Here is a 19,898-nt window from a genome sequence, read left to right on the forward strand (position 1 = left end):
GAACAGCCCAGCACTCCCCCCAGTCACCATCATGAACAGCACTGTGGAAGCAGTGGAGTCATTCAGGTTCCTGGGCACTATCATCTCTCAGGACCTGAAGTGGGATAATCACATTTACTCCGTTGTGAAAAAAGCCCAGCAGAGACTGTACTTCCTTCGCCAACTGAGGAAGTTCAACCTTCCACAGGAGCTGCCGATTCAGTTCTACTCAGCCGTCATTGAGTCTGTTTTATGCACGTCCATCACTGTCTGTTTTGGTTCAGCTACCAAATCAGACATCAGGAGACTACAACGGACAGTCCGGACTGCGGAGAGGATCATTGGTGCCCCCCTGCCAAACCTCCAGGACCTGTACTCTTCCAGAGTGAGGAAGAGAGCAGGTAAAAACATCACAGACTCCACTCACCCTGGACACCTCCTGTTTGAACTGTTACCGTCCAGATGGCGACTCAGATCACTGGCACTAGAACATCTCGGCACAGGAACAGTTTCTTCCCACAGGCCATTTCCCTTCAGAACAGTTAACACACCTCCCAAGGCATATGCCTTTAAGTGCAATACTCCCACTGTTTAGTGCAATATCCTACAACTCAGGTGATACTTATATGTAGATTTATTTATTTATAATATTCAAAACACTGTAAATATGTTCATAATCTGTAAATCTGAAAATGTCTATTCTGACTAAACCCAACTGTGATACTTTTATTCTCATATATTTATATTTTTTATTCTAATAATTTGTAGTTTTGTTTCTTTTTTGTATTTGTATATGTCCACTGGAAGCTTCAGTACCAAAACAAATTCCTTGTGTGTGCAAGAACACTTGGCAATAAAGCTCTTTCTGATTCTGATTCTGATTCTGAGCATTACAGCCAAACTAATGTCCCTATTTTAAAAACAAAACCAAACAAGGTAACAAAATATGAAATAAAACAAGAATGGCAGACATCTAGGCCAAAGTGGCAAAGATAAAAATCTTTTTCATTATTTTCTTTGATAAGCTATTAAAAGATAAGAACAAAGATACACATTAGGCTATATTTACACAACATACAAATGAAATAAAAAGTGCTTTATTTTTTCTGCTACAGGTGTAACAGAAGCATTTAAGAAAGAAATTAAATGAACAAATATAAAAATAAAACACTACATAGACGTCACTGTATAATTGATACTTATTAAAGATATTAAAGTTCTCAGAGCAGTGAGTGATTTTCTCTTTGTTTTTTGTTGTTTTGTTCTCCTCCCCCTTCACGACGGTCACAATAATTTTAATTTATACTTCACCCTTGCATATAAACAACATAACAACACATCTCACATATTTCAACAGGGTATCTTGCTTTCTTTAAATAACCTAATTAATACAGCATAAGGGCAGATCCTTTGAGCGCAGCTGATGACGATATGAAGTGATGCTGGAATGATCAAGTATTCCAATTTATAAAAAAGCTTTCATTCGATTCCTCCGTCCTCATTTTCTTTCCTTGCAGCCTTCCCTCGCATCCTACAGGGGGTGGAGCTGAGACGCGAGGAAAGGAAACGAGTATGCACAAATAAGAATTGAGAAGCACCCTAGGCTGCATTAGTATGGGGTTAGGGACAGCTTAAAGAGTCTGCATTGGTGATGGCCCAATACCAACAGTGTCTGAGCAACCTATCAAAAGCCTGGGTAGATGGTGCAATGCAAGCCTCAGGGACAAAGACCAAGTGCAGCAAGTAAGGCAGGACATTACCAACAGTCTAGAAAACATCAACAGTACCCTTCTGCCAGGGAAGCTCAAGCTCTGGTGCCTGCAATTTGGACTTCTCCCTCGGGTAATGTGGCCACTCACTATTTACGAGCTCCCAATAACAACTGTGGAGAAGATGGAGCGAACCATGACTTCATACGTGAAGAAATGGCTTGGCGTCCCACGCTCTCTGACTAACATCAGCCTCTACGGCAAAGGGGTCCTTGAACTTCCTATCACGAGCCTCACCGAAGAGTACAAGTGTTCTAAAGTGAGACTCCAGATGACTTTGAAAGACTCCAGAGACCAGACCATAAGCAATGCCGTTCCATCTCTGTTAACTGGACGGAAATGGACACCATCTGACGCAGTGCAGCAAGCTACGTCAGCCCTGAGGCACAGCGACATTGTAGGGCACGTCCAGTTGGGAAGAGGAGGCCTTGGCCTTACGGCAAGTAAGCCAACTTGGCGTAAGGCCTCAACATCAGAGAGGAGGAAAATGGTGGTCGAGGAGGTGCGCCGTCAGGAGGAGGCGGTAAGAAGTGCAAAGGCTGTCTCTCTTGCCAAGCAGGGACAATGGATGAGGTGGGAAGGCCTCGAGAGGAGAAAGCTTAGCTGGAGGGAGCTCTGGGAAATGGAGGCAAGCAACATCAGCTTCATCATCAGAGCCACCTATGATGTGCTCCCATCTCCAAAAAACCTCCACCAGTGGTAAGGGGGAGGACCCAACCTGTGCCCTCTGCCCAACTCCAGCGACTCTTAAGCACATCTTGGTCGGTTGTAAGACCAGCCTCACACAAGGTCGCTGCACCTGGAGACACAACCAGGTCATCAAGAGTCTGGCAGCAGCTCTTGAGAGCCAGAGGAATACCACCAACTCCTTGCCCCTGAGAGCAATCAAGTCCATCACGGCCCCAACCTTCATCCGAGAGGGACAGAAAAAGCCCAACCATCCCCCTACTAAACCAGAAGCTGGACAGCTGGCCATGGCCCGGGACTGGAAGATGCTAGTCGATATAGGCCAGCAACTAATCTTTCCACCTGAGATTGCAGTCACCACCCTTATAGGCCAGATTTGGTTCTCTGGTCCCCTTCATTGAAGTCTGTTTACCTCACTGAGCTCACAGTCCCATGGGAGAATTCAACGGATGAGGACTATGAACGCAAGAAACTGCGCTATACAGAACTGGCAGCAGACGCTAAACAACGAGGATGGAAAGAGAAAGTCTATCCGGTTGAAGTGGGATGCAGAGGTTTTGTGGCTTCTTCTACCATCCTACTACTGAAAGACCTTGGCATCCGTGGACAGGCTCTGCGACAAACAATTAGATCAATCTATGAAGCGGCCGAAAGAAGTAGCCAGTGGATATGGATTAAGAGGAAGGACCCTTGTTGGGTTCAAAGAGCATCATCATAACCCACTCACTAATCCCCCCACCCTATAACCCACTTGAGAACCCATGTCACAACCCTCCATGAGGAGGCTGAACAAGGTATGCGGTCAGCCTTAGGCTTGACTCAGGGAAGAGGACGACTCCTGCCTTGCATAGTCCCATGGGCAGCGCCATGTAATCAACCAGGCAATTTTCATGATTGGGCATGGGACACAAGCTCAGGTTTGATCACCCTGTAGCTGGCCACCTTTGATGAGGGTGTCTAGTGTTGAAAGGCCGAAACACCCCCTGATTCAAAGGTACATTACTGATGATGTGTCCCGAAATTTACATCTTTCCCATGACAGAGGTACAGCTCCCACGCCACTCTCAACATCAAGGCAAATCTCATGTGCATATCATCCATTGGCACAATGGACAGTTTACCATCACGTCCCGTGTTTATGATTCTAGATTTCGGTCACAATTCTGCACTCGCAAGATCACATTTTGAGCGTGCAAAAGGGCATTTCGCGTGACCTGAGTTTTGCGGAGAAATGTTCGTCTCGCAGATAAGAAAATATTTTAAGCGAACGAAAATCAATTTTGCTTTTAAAATAAGTATTTGGATGTGCGCAGACGTTCTCTTTCGCATTTGCAAAGTTTCACTTTCCTGCTCTTTTCATAAGCGCTCTCTAGCGCAGACGGCTCGCTTGCTCAAAACAACCCAGCGTTACAATATGCCATAATTCCAGCCAATCAGAGATGAGGCTGCTAACCAATCACAGGCTTGACAACCAATCACAAGACTCCCTGCATCACTGACTGTGGAAGAGGAAAAATACATGGTGGAAGATGTTTATGTTTAATTTGTTTAATAGCTTGAACACTTCAATTTAAGTTCAAGTAAACAAAAACATTCACAGCAGCCTCATTGATTGGCTGGAATTATGGCATATTGTAACACTGGGTTGTGTTGAGCAAGCGAGCTGTCTGCGCTGTGATGTTTATGTTTAATTTGTTTAATAGCTTGAACACTTCAATTTAAGTTCAAGTAAACAAAAACATTCACAGCAGAGATGTCCTGTAAAAACAACTATCATACTAAAAAATGGACTGCATTTAAAAAAATATATATATACTGTATTTTCTTATATACTATTTTAGGATGGATAGTGTTCACATTGGGATGCAGGCTTGTTCCTCTCACTGCAAAAAAAAAAGAAAGACATGTGGGTAACAATGCAAACATATATGCAAATATAATTAAGTGAAAATCTTGGGTGTGTGACCCACAAGACTTCTACTATATAATTACTCGCATAATTCGATTTTTATTTTTTTGCAGTGAGGGGAACAAGCCTGCATCCCATTGTGCACACTATCCATCCTAAAAAAATATATAAGAAAATACAGTATATTTTTTTAGTATGATAGTTGTTTTTACAGAACATCTCTGCTGTGAATGTTTTTATTTAAATAATTCCAAGGATATGAAGTAGATTGATTATTATTTTAACGTTATTACATTGCATTTCTACGTTTATTTGATGGGGTTTTTTTTATTCTGATGCGAGTGATGTACCGTTTTTACACATTTCATCAAAAGGGGAAAAGTTTGTCCATCTTCATTTCTGAAAATGTGTAACATTTGAGACCCCAGCTCAGTCACATTCACAATTCACTAATGTCAATTAGGCCTACATAACTTGCAGTTCAGAAAGAAGTTAAAAATAGCACTTGAGGTGTAGCTAACACTGGGACATGCCATTATGTACAGTAGCCTAATAGTACGATTTGATTTTGATTAAAAATAAGCTAAAAAAATTTAGCTTAAAAATAAGCTAAAAAATAAACTGTGGTCGTCGAGTGGTAGACATGTGGACTTAAATTGAAGTGTTCAAGCCATTAAACATAAACATCTTCCACCATGTATTTTTCCTCTTCCACAGTCTGTGATGCAGGGAGTCTTGTGATTGGTTGTCAAGCCAGTTACAATTATGGCATATTGTAACACTGGGTTGTGTTGAGCAAGCGAGCTGTCTGCGCTTAGAGAGCATTTATGGCTGGTATGAAAGGAGCAAGAAAGTGAAACTTTGCATATGCGAAAAGAGAACGTCTGCGCGCCGCACATCCAAATACTTATTTTAAATGCAAAATTGATTTTCGTTCGCTCAAAATATTTTCTTATCTGCGAGACGAACATTTCTACGCAAAACTCAGTTCACGCATGTGCGAAATGCCCTTTTGTGCGCTCAAAATGTGATCTTGTGCGCCCAGAATTGTGACCGAAATCTAATCCCATACATTAGAAGGATCTTCCAGGTTGGGACAGCCTTCGTCGCGCCGCTGTGACGCAATCGGCCTCGGAGGATGCAGCCCCTGAATTGGGACACAGCTCTTGTTGGGTATACTTCTATAGTGGTGAATGAGAGACTACACTAATATATTTTTTGTGTTCCCATTCACATAGCAAAGGAAAGCTCCACAATAGTGTTTTTTTGTTTTTTTACTGCACTCCCACTGTATTAGAAACACCAGGGGCCTCATGTATCAATCTTGCGTACGCACAAAAACTTTGCCTACGCCAGCTTTCACGCTCACGGTCGGATGTACTAACAGTGAAATTAATGTGAGAATGTGCGTTCCTCCACGCCAATTTCATGTCTGGCGTACGTACATTTCTCATAGTTTTTGTCCGCTGGCGACTCTTACAGGCAATGAAGTTAAGTTGCAAACATTACACAACGAATTGTTCTAGAAGTCTATCGCACTACCACCTGTGGGAAGCATTGCTATTAATTTGCAATTTATAAAATAATTTATATATATCGTCACACGAGCCTTATGGGAATGTTCTATCAATTATGCAATTAAGTAAGAACATATAAAAGTATATGCAAATTGATACAACCCTTACTCTATGGCAATGGCAGCTTTGGCCTTATTAGAGGACATTGCTAATGTCAGAATCCGAAGAGCATGAGTTTTGAGGGACCACAATGATTTTCTGGCCCAGGATGATGACTGGCTTATCAGCCGTTTCAGATTTCCAAGGGCTATCCTCTTGGAGCTCTGTGCTGAGTTGGGTCCGAATCTAGAGAGAGAGACAGCGAGGAGCCACGCAATACCCGTTCCCTTGCAGGTGCTGACAACACTTGGTTTCCTGGCAACTGCTTCTTTCCAAAGGGAACTGGCAGACCGCTCAGGAATAAGCCAGTCGTCTTTGAGCCGCGCAATGCCAGCGGTATGGGTCGGGATCATCCGCATGTCTACCAGGTATATAAGGTTCCCATATGATGCAGTTGACCAGCCAAACATTAAAACGCAATTTGCAGCGGTAGCCGGTTTTCCTAATGTAATCGGAGCGATCGACTGCACAACACATTGCTATAAAGGCGCCATTTGAAGAAGAATTTGCATATGTGAATCGGAAACATTTCCATTCAATAAATGTGCAGATACTATCAGTTACCTTCGTGGCAGTCCTGTAGTAAATCCGAGTCTCCCACAGCAGCAGACACTACTCCAGAGAGTAAAGTGTCACCCATAATTGAGGCGACTCTCTGCTCAAAGGGTGTACGTTCATCGACCCCTTTACCATTGCCTGTTCTGCCCACACTTTGTCGGTGCGCAGCAGTTCTCCATTTAACGTCCACCTTTATATCAGACCATTTCTTTTTAAGGTCATTTGGAGTGCGACTTTCAGATCCCACGCATTAACGGCATCAGCCAAACTCTCCCACTCATATTTTTTCCTTCTGTTATTAATTCCGGAGGGACAAAGTTTCAAATATTTTTTTCAGGTTTCTACCTCCGATAGTAGCACCTCCGAAAGTTTCGCTTCTTGGCGCTTGCTTTAGCCATTTTCTTACTCCTTTCTTTTGCCAAAGTAGACTCATTACCATATTTAAATGTATTTAATTAAGGGAGGAGACTGGGTGGGGCGATGTGCTCGTGCATGTGCGCTCATTGTTACGTTAATTGGGATGTACAAAGAGAATGGCCCTCATTTATCAAAAGTGCGTACACCAAATTTCCAGCGTACACCTGGCGTACACCCAAAACCACGGTGACTTTGATATTTAACAATATGGACGTTGGCGTACGGCACGCTCAAATCCTACGCCAGGTCAGGAGGTGGTGTACATGTACGCACGTTTTGAGTTAGTGCGGAAATGCGCAGAAAAACAATTCCTAACACCACAAAACGCACTGACAAACTAAAAGATATGAGGAGCTCTTTTCCAAAACAAGATAAAAGCCATTTTTAAAAATAAATTTGTATTTTTTTCTATTAATAAACTAGTGTTGTGTCTGCAAAGATGAAATAGATGATAACCGTCTCCGTAGTGAACGCGCCTATAGAGAGAGTAGCCTATTTCTTTTCGTTTATAATTGTTTCGTTTAAAGACATTTCAAGCTTTCTTTATAGATATATTTCTCATGTCTGTGAGGCATATACTGAGTTTCGGTTAATTTGTAATGAGATGCGCTCCAGTTCACGTGCAATGCAAGGGACCGCGCCTGCGCCTCCATGTCATGACTCATGATTATATTGTCTGCTATTTGCTTCTTATTTATTAAATCCGGGCAATTGGTTGATGAAAAAAATATTAAAATTAAGATACAATTTATACAAAACGAAATTCACTTTAAAGAAAGGCTTTCTACAAAACAAAACTTAATTAAGTGGCCAAAATCATGTCTGAGCATGTCTCCCGATATATTGCGCATCCTATCTTAGCCTATGTTCACTTTTCATAATCAACATAGATGGGGAAAAAATAACGTTATTATTTTTTAACAAAAATGAAACTAAATGCACTTAGTTAATGGCTACAACACGCAAGACTACTGCAGCGTAAGTCTTTTCTTTTTTTTTTGTAATTTGATTTAAAGTTTATACAATACAAAGTATAGTGTTACAAATGTACATAATAAAAAAATAAAACTTTCGAGGATTTATGATGCTGATGACCGTTAACGCGTCATCATCACAGTTTGTGAGAATTCGGCGTCTTGAATTGTTCGAAACAGAAGTTAAGAGCACACGAAATCCACAGGCTGCTCAAGTTGGTAACGTCAAGTATTTTCTCGTGCAAATAAATGTTTTTTAATTTATTAGCAAATTCGTTATGTCAGCCGAAAAAAGCTACCGTGCGCGTCGACATCTGACATCTGACACCCCGACACCCCTTTGCTTGATAAATTGACCACTGGCTCTCTTGTTGTTTCATCTCCTTATGTGATAAAATACCGAACTGTTTTATTAAAAGGTTTTCTTTGTCGTTGTCCCATAAAAATGTGACCAATTTTTCAATGTTATAGGGACCTTTAGCTGATGGAAAGGCAAAAGCGCCCGGAATAAACTGTTAACAACGTTAACTGCTGTAACGTTAGCCAAAGAACGCAAAAATTAAGCAACAATAAAGAGGACGACACAACGGATCATTTAACAAAATACAAGAAAAAAGTCACAAAAAACAAGAAAAGGGTTGTTTTGGCATGTAATTACACAGATACAAAATAAAATGATACATATAACATTGAGCCTACTTGTCTAATCTGTCACTTAAATTACAACAACGACTACGGCAAATCAGCTGTCCTCCTCAGGACTGGGGAGTCGATTCCTCGACTCTAATTGGCCCAGGGTGAATCTGAAATCGCCCACTAAACCCCTCAATCACTGTTCCCTAGTCCAATCAGTGTTGCCAGATGTACGATAATTATCGTATTTGTACGATAATTTTGACCTCTGTACGATGTACGATCAATAATGAAAAAAATCCCAAAATGTACGATAATTTCAGAGTTTTCAGTCGTTCGTACATCCTACCGCTTCTCTCTCTGACCCAGAATCATTTCGCAGGCTTTTTACCTGCCTGCACGCAAGCACGTATACACACACACACAGGCACCACACGGTGTCGCCCGGCCCGCACCAAGGTTATTTTCGTAAACGAAAACTGAAACTAAGACTAAAACTATTGGTCAAAAAACATTTTCGTAAACTGAAATAAAATTAAAAATTCATAATAGATGAAAAACTAAAACTAAACGAAACAACAGTTACTGAAAAACTAACTGAAATAAAATTATAATTAGCAAAAATAAATAATAGTTTTCGTTATTAAGCTCTTTACTTTGGCGGAAAATCTGACCTGTGGCTGATATTGCGCTTCATAGGCGTGAAGTTTCTGAGGCGATTAACCGCTGTCCTGCTGTGACGCGCTCAATGAAGGACCGTAATGCAGAACACATGGCTAGTGCTAAGCGCTGTTCATAAAGGATGCATCTGTTGCAGTGGAATGGGAAATAACACAAGGTAATAAGAGGCAAGTTGGACTTCTTTTAACTTGAGCGCAGCATTTTTAGAATGCCGTTTCATTTGCGAGACGCGTGTGCGACAGCAAAACAAGTTCGTCAAGCACAAAAAAACTTTAATGTTCTAGGCTACTATGTTTGAGATGTCATGTTTGTATGGAGGTTGACAGGCTGAAAGGTGCTGTTATTATCTTTGTTTTTATAAAAAATTGACTGCTAATAATATCCACGTGGAGACATTTCCCCGCAATGTATGGAATACCAGGACACTCACACACACACACACACACACACACACTCTGGTGCACTATCTTTGTGGGGACTCTTCATAATGGTTTTTATACTGCACAAACTATTCTGTCTTCTTACACTAACCTGACCCCTAAACCTACCCATCACACAACTTTCTGCATTTTTACATTTACAAAAAAGCTAATTTTGTATGATTCATAGCCTTGTGTAGCCTACCTCAATGTGGGTCTCCACAGTGACACGAGTCCCCATGAGTCTGTGTGTATTCAGGTTTAAGTCCCCACCAGGATGGAAAAACATATAGGCTACACACTCACACACTGCATAGATACTTTATTATTTAATCACACTGGCTGCACAGCAGGTTGTGTTGGCTGAAGTCAGATGAATTGAGCTGGGGGTTTTTTTATGTACCAGTGGTCACTCTGCCACATTTACAACTGAAAAAAAGTAAACTAGGCACGTTTAACAAGATTTCATCTTTAATATGAATTAGTTTGTCTGAATTTTTCATATTTTTTTCTTGTACACTTTTAAGTTCCATTTGTTTGGTGCTTTGTTCAATCTCAAACTATTATTTTATTTTTATTATTAAGATGTCTTCTCAAGAGTTAACTTTAATCTGGGCAAACATTTAACTTTGCTGAAATTAAGCGTCCCGCTTTGGTCTACACTGGAAGTGTTCTGTTTGCTCTGCTAAACTATAATTACTAAAACTAAAACTGAAACTAAATAAAATAAAAACTAAATAGAAATGTGTTTGCAAAATAAAAACTAAACTAAAACTAACAAAACCATTAATAAAACTAACTAAAACTAAACTGAAATTTAAAGCAAATTTGAAAACGATATTAAAATAAAAACTAATTTAAAAAAGCAAAACTTTAATAACCTTGCACCACACAACACCCAACCCCGTCATGGTTGAAAAATAGTTCATAAATGAAATTTGAACGGACATCTTGGACGTTATCTGTTCAATATCTGTTCTATATTGTTATCATTATGTCCTAATACTGAGGAAATTTTTTTTTGCAATGCATGATGCAACAATCATCTACATGACTTCATTAAAGTAACACTATGTAGTTTTTCAACCTTCATAATATATTTCGAAGACCCTTGTGATGGTACATCGACTTATAGTCCTCCCAATGCGTCATATACAACGTTTTTGCCAAAGCGTACATATCCTACGGACATGGCACCCTTTAGCGTAAATATGAGACGCAGATATATATGGGGCAGAAGGCGCCTCCTAGTGGTCTAACCCTAACCCTACCCCAGACCTAAACCTACCCATACTCTGTGCGTGTTATATTTACGCTAAGATATGTACGCTTTGGCAAAAGCGTTGTATATGACGCATTGGGATGAGAACACGTTGAAATGACATGTTTGCCATAGCCTGACGTGGTCTGTATTGAGATTGCTAATGTGACGTCATCGTGACGTATTACCAGTGGTGAACGCAAAGCATTTTGGGAATCCGCGGCACAAACAGAAGGCGCCAGACTTGATTGCATGGAGGGAAGATCGCAGTGTTCAAGATGCCGTCTACCTGCTGTGTTATAAACTGCAATAGTTCTTCTTGCACAGTTTTGAAAACGAACATTACGGGTTGTTTTAAGGAAATGTGTGTGTATGCTCGTAGACACTCACTCAAGCGGTCAGAGGCGATTCTAAAAGATTCAAAAAGTCGAGATGGGACCCATCGTCAAAATTCTATACCCACCACTCAAACTTAGTTCATCCAAAACAAACTAGAAAATAGACTCAAAGTGCTAAATACCTGAATTATCCTTTAAGAACGGATCAATATATTTGTTTTCCTTAATTTTAATGAACCCATACTTTATTCTCATCTGAATGGTAAATAATTGATTTTCGTATAAAATTATACTACCATTAAAAACACATTTGATTTTTTTAATCAATGTAGAATATGTAACTGCTCTGAAGAAAAGAAATGAAAACCAATGCGATATGATTAATGTCCAAAAGATGTTACCCACAGACTGTTTTGAAATGGGGTTGGATGTTGCTTTTAAAACTGTGTGTGTTTGCTTGGGTGACAGTTGTATGTTACAGCTTGACAAGAGTTTAGAGTGTGACAAAAGCACAATGTTGTGTTTTATTGCGAGTGTAAGTTACACAAATATAAGTAAACACTTTGCAGTTTGAATGATAACCTCTATGAACAAAATGAGGGAGTATGTTTTATGTTTCCACTGTTCGATCGCGCCCGCGCCTCTCTCTCTCTCTCTCTCTCTCTCTCTCTCTCTCTCTCTCTCACACTCACACTCACACAGTTCGATCGCGCCCGCGCCTCTCTCTCTCGCGGGCGCACAAACACACACACACACACACACACACACGCACACACTCCAGCATTGCAATCTTGACAAGAATTGCGATTGCATGCAGATAGATGAGAGAGAGCGAGGAGTGTGGTGCTTAAAACTTTAGCATACTTTTGAACGGACGACAGTTTTCTGGTATGCTCCGACAATGTTTTCTTTAGCCCGCTGCATTTTGTAGGATCATAATCTGTTTTCACGCTATTTTTATTTATTTTTTCATGCCAGAACACTAGCCTGCTATGCCAGCCCATGTAAACCGATGTAAACGGGCCAAACATACCCATAATTCTTTGCGTTCTGATGACGTTGCCGCCCAGTTGGTCACATGTCTTTGCGATCTCTATTGCTTTTACTGGCACTATGTAACTTCGGGTTTCGTTTCGGGTAGTAACCGGAGCACACTAAGAACTACAAAATTCGACTGCTTTACGGCATAGTTTTTCTTTCATAAAATCATGCATCATACTCTATCTTGTCTGTGGCCTTTGTTGATTCCAAAGCCGGTGCTGGATAAACAGCGAGCGTGCGAGTGCGACAGTAGGCTGCGGTAGGCTAAATTATTTACGACAGCATTAATGGACAATTCCGCTTCCAACCTGTAGGGCGGCCGCAGAGGAAAAGTTCCTTGGTGTTGTTTTAATTTAAGTCGTTCTGCTCTATTTGAAGACATCTTTCAAGCCTTAATCTGTTTAAAGGCGAATTAAGACTTTTACATATAATTTTAAGACTCGCTGAAACCCTGTCATTTTGAATGCTAACATATCATAAAACATGTCAGAACTTTTTTTTAAATCTAAAAGAATCACTCTATGGCATCTCTTACAATTAATAGCCGTTAACACAAAAGCACAATTGTTAAAACAGCATAAATAATGCTTATTGATTTGCATGAAATGCATGTGCGTGCGCACATGCGTATTTTAAACAGACGATATGTCATACTTTGCGCATGCGTGGTAACACATACGTGACGTGAATACGTGACGTCACCGCGCTACATTCTGCAGCGAGGGGTGTCTCAAATCATAGTATGGAGCTCGCATGTCCGTGTTTTTTTTTTTTATATATATATTTTTGTCATTCTTGGTAGGGGGGACACTGATCTGCATTAGCTGTTCAGCTCTTCTAGGCCTTTTTTCAGTAGAACACATTGTCCAATAACTGCTTTTAATTTGAACTGTGTCTGGTGGCACTTCGCCAGGCAGTCTCAAAATTCTGCAGGTGTGGCTTTGCCTACTGAACTGTGTTGTTCTCTAGTGCAGTCAATTCACACACTGCCACAATGAGAAACATTGCAGCATGAATAAACTGCCTTTGTTTATGCCTTTACCTCCCAAAAGACCAATTCAGGGCAATATCAAAGCTAAAAGGTTAGTGTTTTCTGAATACTTAATGCTGGAATTTGTCCTACATCTACATCACAAGTAGATCTCAGTTTGGACTTTGTTTCGACCTTTAACATTGACTCTCTTTCCCACTCCTATCCCCTCAGGCTCATAAAGGATAACGAAAGGAAAATGCAAGACTCCATTTTGCACATATTTAGCAAGATGCCCACTTTGGTTCTCTCAGACTCAGTTTCTTACATAAGTCTACCAAATTATATCTTGTATATTAGTGCATATAATATTTTAGCCTTGAGGTTATCAAATTCAGGTAATCAAAACTTCACCTATACAACTTTTCAACTGTGAAATCAAAAACTAAGACGCAGAATATACCAATTACTCCCGGGAAGCGCAGGAGGAACATTCACTGATGGTGTGCCTATCAAGAAGATGGACAAGGACTGTGGCTGTCTGGTGGGGGCTGTAGTTATTGGTGTGGTTCTGGTGATGGCACCAGTGGCTGCATGGTGTGACTATTTTGCGTCCCTATGGAAAGCTGACCTGGTGGAGACAGAATTGCTTGATCTCAATAAGGATGGCTTTCTCATCCGCAATCAGGCTGGGAGGATTGTCTTGAAGATGGGCTTCAGTTCAGTACATACATGGTGCTTATATTCTTTTGAAACCATAAAAAATCTTCACAGAAAGAAATGTTGTAGTCACGTGGTTCTCAACTGGTGGCTTGTGACCCAAAATGTTCTGATAGTGATAGCAGACACAAATAAAATGGGTCATTGACATACATGTATTTAAGAGTGTCCATAAAAAAAAAACTTTAAAACCTGCCAAGTTAATATTTAATGTAAATTTAATGTTTAATTTAATGACTAAAAACAAAATCATGTTCCGTTAAAGTGAAAAGTAATAACATATTTCGTTTACAACTTCAATACATGTAATCATTGTTTTCAAAAGATTTTAAATATATTTTTCATGTATTGTAACAAAAATATAACATAATTTCATTGATCAAATGCAAATAGTAAATGTAATAAATAAATAATACATTTAACTGATTTTAGAGACATTTTTGTTGGCATTTTGTTTGATAAATGATTGCATTTGTTTTAGGTTGTCCCTTTATGTCCACTGTACAATATCTGTCCTGATGCAGAATCAGTTGTGAATCAGTTTATTGATAAATAAATTCAGTATAAATTTTTCCACGTATAAAAGCTCTCTTTGTTTTTTAGCATCATACATCTAAACTTAATATTCTTGCTGATTTCAGGTCTGGCACACTTGATCTTGACTCCTGCTTGAAGGAGGGTGTGATTATTCGCTGCTCGCGTTCGTTTGATGGCAAGGTGAACTTCTTCATTATGACGGTGAAGCCAAAGGAGACAGTGGTTTGTTACCGTGTGCGTTGGGAAGAGTTGGAGTCAGATCGGCCAGTGGAACATGCCATGTCCTACACTGAATCATACTGGTATGGTGGTGCTGAGACTGCTGTTCAGTATTGGCCTATTGCCTTCTCGGGTCAGCAGGCACCCAAACCTTTTGTCACCAGTGACGTGTACTCCAATCGCCATGACTTTGGTGGCATCTTGAAGCGCTACTGGCTCTCATCCAATGCAACTGCCATTAAGATCAATGACTCTGTTCCCTTCCCCCTGGGTTGGAATGATACAGAGAAAACCATGTACTTCCAGGCACGATATCAGGACAGTCCATACAAACCTGCACCTGGAAGGCCTCCCTATGCTGAACTTAGTTACAGAGTCTGTGTGGGCCCAGATGTGACCTCCATCCACAAGGTCATGGTTCGCAGATACTTCCCAAAACCTAACAAAGTTCCTGCCAAAGAAATGTTCTGGCACCCAGTATGGTCGACCTGGGCTTTATACAAGACTAACATCAACCAGGAACATTTTTTAATTTATGCAGAGAACATACGCAAATATGGTTTTAACTGTAGCCACTTAGAACTTGATGATCGTTACACCAGTCAATATGGGGAGTTTGAGTTTGACACACAGAAGTTTCCAAATGCTTCTGCCATGCTTCAAAAGCTCAAGGCAGATGGCTTCCTTGTATCCCTCTGGACACATCCCTTTGTGAATTATGACTCGGCTAATTTTGGGCCATGTGTACAGAAAGGCCTGTTCGTGATGGAGCCGACAGGCCAACTTCCAGCCGTCACAATCAATTTACCTATTAAGTGATCAAATGGCATCAGTGGAATCCTAGATTTTACCAATCCAGAAGCTCGCAACTGGTTCACATCACAGCTTCGCTCTTTACGCAACAAATACGACATTTCCTCCTTCAAGTTGGATGCAGGTGAGACCAGCTACTTGCCCTGGCAGTTCCGAACCCAAGCCCACCTCCCTGACCCAAGCATCTTCACTTGCCGCTACACTGAAATGGCCATCCCTTTCAACGAGCGTGCTGTGCTTCGGTCTGGCTATGGCTCTCAGAACATCTCGTGTTTCTTCCGTCTGATCGACCGGGACTCCATGTGGGGCTACAAACTTGGCCTGAAGTCCCTGATCCCAACCGTCCTCACCATCAGCATCCTGGACTACCGTTTCATGATTGGAGGCAATGCCTATCCTAACCGTATAGATGGAAATGGCAAGCTACCAGACCTTGAGCTGTATATCCGGTGGCTGGAGCTGTCAGCTTTCATGCCCTCCATGCAGTTCTCCATTCCTCCATGGGTGTACGATGATGAGGTGGTGGCTATCACTCAACGGTTCACTGAGCTACATGAGACACTTGTGGCTCCTAGGATCATAGAACTGGCTGAAGAACTTCTGGACACCGGGGACCCCATAATTCGCCCCTTATGGTGGATCGCCACCAGTGATGAAACGGCTTATAGAGTTGACTCGCAGTTTCTGATAGGAGATGACCTAATGGTGGCACAGGTACTGGAGCACGGCAAGCAACAAAGGGATATCTACTTACCAGCTGGACGCTGGAAAAGTTACAAAGGAGAACGATTTGACAACAAAGAGCCAATACATCTAACAGAATATCCAGTTGATCTTGATGAAATTGCTTACTTTGAATGGGTTTAGTGAGACTTATGGGAAGCATCAGGAGTTTTGAGCATGTCTTCCATTTAAAGTTTTTGTGAAGTTGATTCATTCCCCATCCAAATAGCCAAATACATCAATAACAGGCACTCCATTACTGCCACATGTACAGAAACATTTCCTTCCGCATAAAATAAATTTGTTATATTTTCTTTTTATATAAAATTTATAAGTGTGCTGCTAATCTTGTTCTGATTGTTATGCTGTTCTGCCTAATTTTTGTTTTGCAATATTGGCACAATGCCATTAGTCAGTTAATCTTTATTAAGGGCCACCTTTGTATTTGTTGTGTTTGTTTAACCCTCTTCCACCATGCCAGCAATCGACTCACACTGCACCTTCAAGCTTATTTTTAGCTCATCCCACACTACCTCAAAAGCGCACTCATCCACACATGGTGAAACGATGAATCTGTCAAGCAAAGGGTCTGATCTAAAAAAGGTGTAGAGTACGTAGACATGTGGCAGCTGCCTTTCCAGTATGTACCTCAAATAATTGTTTTTTGTTACAATAAAATACAAATAAATTAGTGTTGCTTCACAGTATTTTAACTTTATCTTACTTGTACAGATAGAGTATGTCTTCTGTATGGGCTAATTTTCTTTGCTGGGACTGTTCTTGTGGATTCTACCCTGAGGAGATCTTGTTAATAGGCCTGTTGACCCTGTCCGACTGTAGACTGCTGATGTTAGAGCAAAACCACCATCAGCTTTCAACAGACTGGAATTTCATGCTTTTTTTCTTTTGTTTTTTGTTGTAAAATCTTAATTACATTTACATACACATTTCCAGGAGCAAAGATGTTTTGTTTGTACATCTTGTGTGTGTGTGTGTGTGTGTGTGTGTGTGTGTGTGTGTGTGTGTGTGTGTGTGTGTGTGTGTGTGTGTGTGTGTGTGTGTGTGTGTGTGTGTGTGTGTGTGTGTGTGTGTGTGTGTGTGTGCACGTGTCTGTGTGTACGTGTCTGTGTGTGTGTAACACATTTCTATTTTTGTTTTTGTTTTTTAAAACAAAATGTTAGTGAATGAGAGTATTTATTCATTTTGTACATTAAAATATGCATTTTGCTTTGTGTAAACCAGTGCTTATTTGTGTTCAGGCATGAGTGGGAGGTATTTGAGTTTTATATGTCCAAGTAAAGCCATGCTCAATGTAAGCATGTCTCAGATTTTTTGTTTTTGGTTCCAAAACAAAATCACCGAGCAACCATACCTTAAAATCCCTGGTAATAACACCAAATTTGGCACACACCAAGTCAAAACAAAATATCTATAGGAAAAATATAATTGTTTTTTTTTTCCATGATGCCACAATTGTTTTATTAACATTTATTTATTTTAAAATCAGCCTGTATATTCAGACCTAATGTACCGCACGGATGATTTTTCCCCACTGTGTAGCTTGTAAACTTCTTTTAGGTAACATCAAAGCTGTATGTGGAATATGAAGGGCACATGACTCTAGCTCTGTAGCTCTAGATGAATGTCCGTGGATTAATATGATATTAAAAACAAAAACAAAATTCTTTCTTTTTTTAACTGGAAAAGTTTGATAGATGAAAAAAGCAAAAATCTTACGGTCACAGATGTAGACAGCTATAGGTTAGACGTCAACGAAAATATATTTTTTAATAATATATATAATTTAGACTGTTTATTAAATAACTGAAAAGTTAAAATTACTTTTAAATAGAGCAAGTCTTTTACAAGTCTCTTTTTACAACCGTGTCCTCCTTTAGGCCTACGGATTTTTCTTTTCGCAAATTCCTGTTGGAATTTCTACGGTGGCTACTGCCTCTCTGTGGCCTGCATGAGAAAGACACTTCACTTCACCTTAAACTGAGTTAATAATTGTTATCATTCCGAAAGACCAGATAAGACACTGATTTTGTTATGTTTTGAAAACGTTGCTTTCTCTTCTGCATGAGCCCTTCTGACGTCATTTACAGAATTATGTGACAGTAGCGCGAGAGAGTAAAAGCGCGAAACTCTGTGGTCTGCATGAGAAAGACACTTCACTCCACCTTAAACTGAGTTAATAATTATTATCATTCCGACATACCAAATAAGACACTGATTTTGTTATGTTTTGAAAACGTTGCTTTCACTTCTGCATGAGCCCTTCTGACGTCACTAACAGTGACAGTAGCGCGAGAGAGTAAAAGCGCGAAACTCAGCTCATTGAGTTTATAGGTTCGAGAAGTCTGATAGCAAATTACGGTGTTACGATACAACTGTGTTATTATGGAACTGCCAATTTGTCGTGTACGTGCAGCGTCAGATAGGGAGAGTATACTCGAACCCCGTGTAGGCCTACTACTCAAATTCGCCCCCATCACGGAGGAAAAACATTCCCATCGGCTTGATGAGATCCTTGTTGAGGCTGGTGAGGTAGATTATGGCAGGGAGGCAGGGAGAGAGGAGATTGAGAAGCTATACCAGAGTACTGTGGCAGGAACATCCCAGAGCCATATTGATGGTAAAATCACATGACCATGTTATTGATTTGACTGGAGTTCTTAAAAAGTCTCTTCGCTATTTGCATCTATGATACAAGTAGGCTAGCCTATTGATTAATATGATTCTTCAATTAGTGGGACTTCATCTTTACACACACAAACACACACACACACACACACAGACACACACGTTGTGTTTTCATGTTTTATGGAGACTTTCCATAGACATAATGATTTTTATACTGTACAAAAACTGTACATTCTATCCCCATACATTAAACCTACCCATCACAGAAAACTTTTTGTATTTTTACATTTTCAAAAAACATCACACTATGATTTATAAGCTGTTTTGTGTTTTCTTCATGGGGACCAAAACATTTCCCCATGCATCGACCTATACAGTAAGTTATACCAATTCAGTTGTCATGAACTCACAAGGCATTTTAGAGTGACTATTTATTAAAGATCAGAAATTAAATTAAATTGTATTTTTTTATTTGATCATGATCTGAGGTTACCAAACCGACCAGGACTGACCAAACCAGTCAGTATTTGAGAATTTTAATTCAGTAACAAATCGATTTACATCGTTTAGAAAAGTTTTTTTTTTATCAAGTAAAAAGTGCCCCTAAATGAAGAAACACTCTAATGGCGCTTTTCCACTACACAGTACCAGCTCGGCTCAGCTCGCCTCGACTCAGCTCGCCTTTGTTTGGTTTTCCATTGCGTAAAAGTTGTACCTGTACCTGCTTTCGGGTACTTTTTTTGTATCACCTCCGGCGATGTTCTGAGCGGGCTGAGGCGAGCTGAGGCGATACTAAAATGTGACGTGTAAACACGGCAGACTGCTGATTGCTCAGAGAGAATCGTCACTATTCACTGCGTCATCATTGCACACGGCAGACGGAGTATCCTGAATAACACCGCCATTTTTAAATAGTTTGGCCAGAGAT

General features: G+C 40.4%; 1 protein-coding gene and 1 pseudogene across 2 annotated transcripts in view; one reads left to right on the plus strand and one right to left on the minus strand.

The window, feature by feature from the left end:
* The window catches only part of nmu (neuromedin U), a 367,892-nt gene that overhangs the window by 173,347 nt on the left and 174,647 nt on the right, over window positions 1-19,898 (minus strand). The window lies entirely within an intron of this gene.
* Window positions 13,571-16,651, plus strand: LOC143728854 (myogenesis-regulating glycosidase-like; annotated as a pseudogene). The gene is made up of 3 exons (XR_013199906.1): window positions 13,571-13,663; window positions 13,763-14,024; window positions 14,666-16,651. The product of XR_013199906.1 is annotated as a myogenesis-regulating glycosidase-like (transcript).

Source organism: Siphateles boraxobius, unplaced genomic scaffold (genome assembly GCF_051911475.1).
Source record: "Siphateles boraxobius isolate OS27281-9 unplaced genomic scaffold, OSU_SipBor_1 8, whole genome shotgun sequence".
Lineage (NCBI taxonomy): Eukaryota > Metazoa > Chordata > Actinopteri > Cypriniformes > Leuciscidae > Siphateles > Siphateles boraxobius.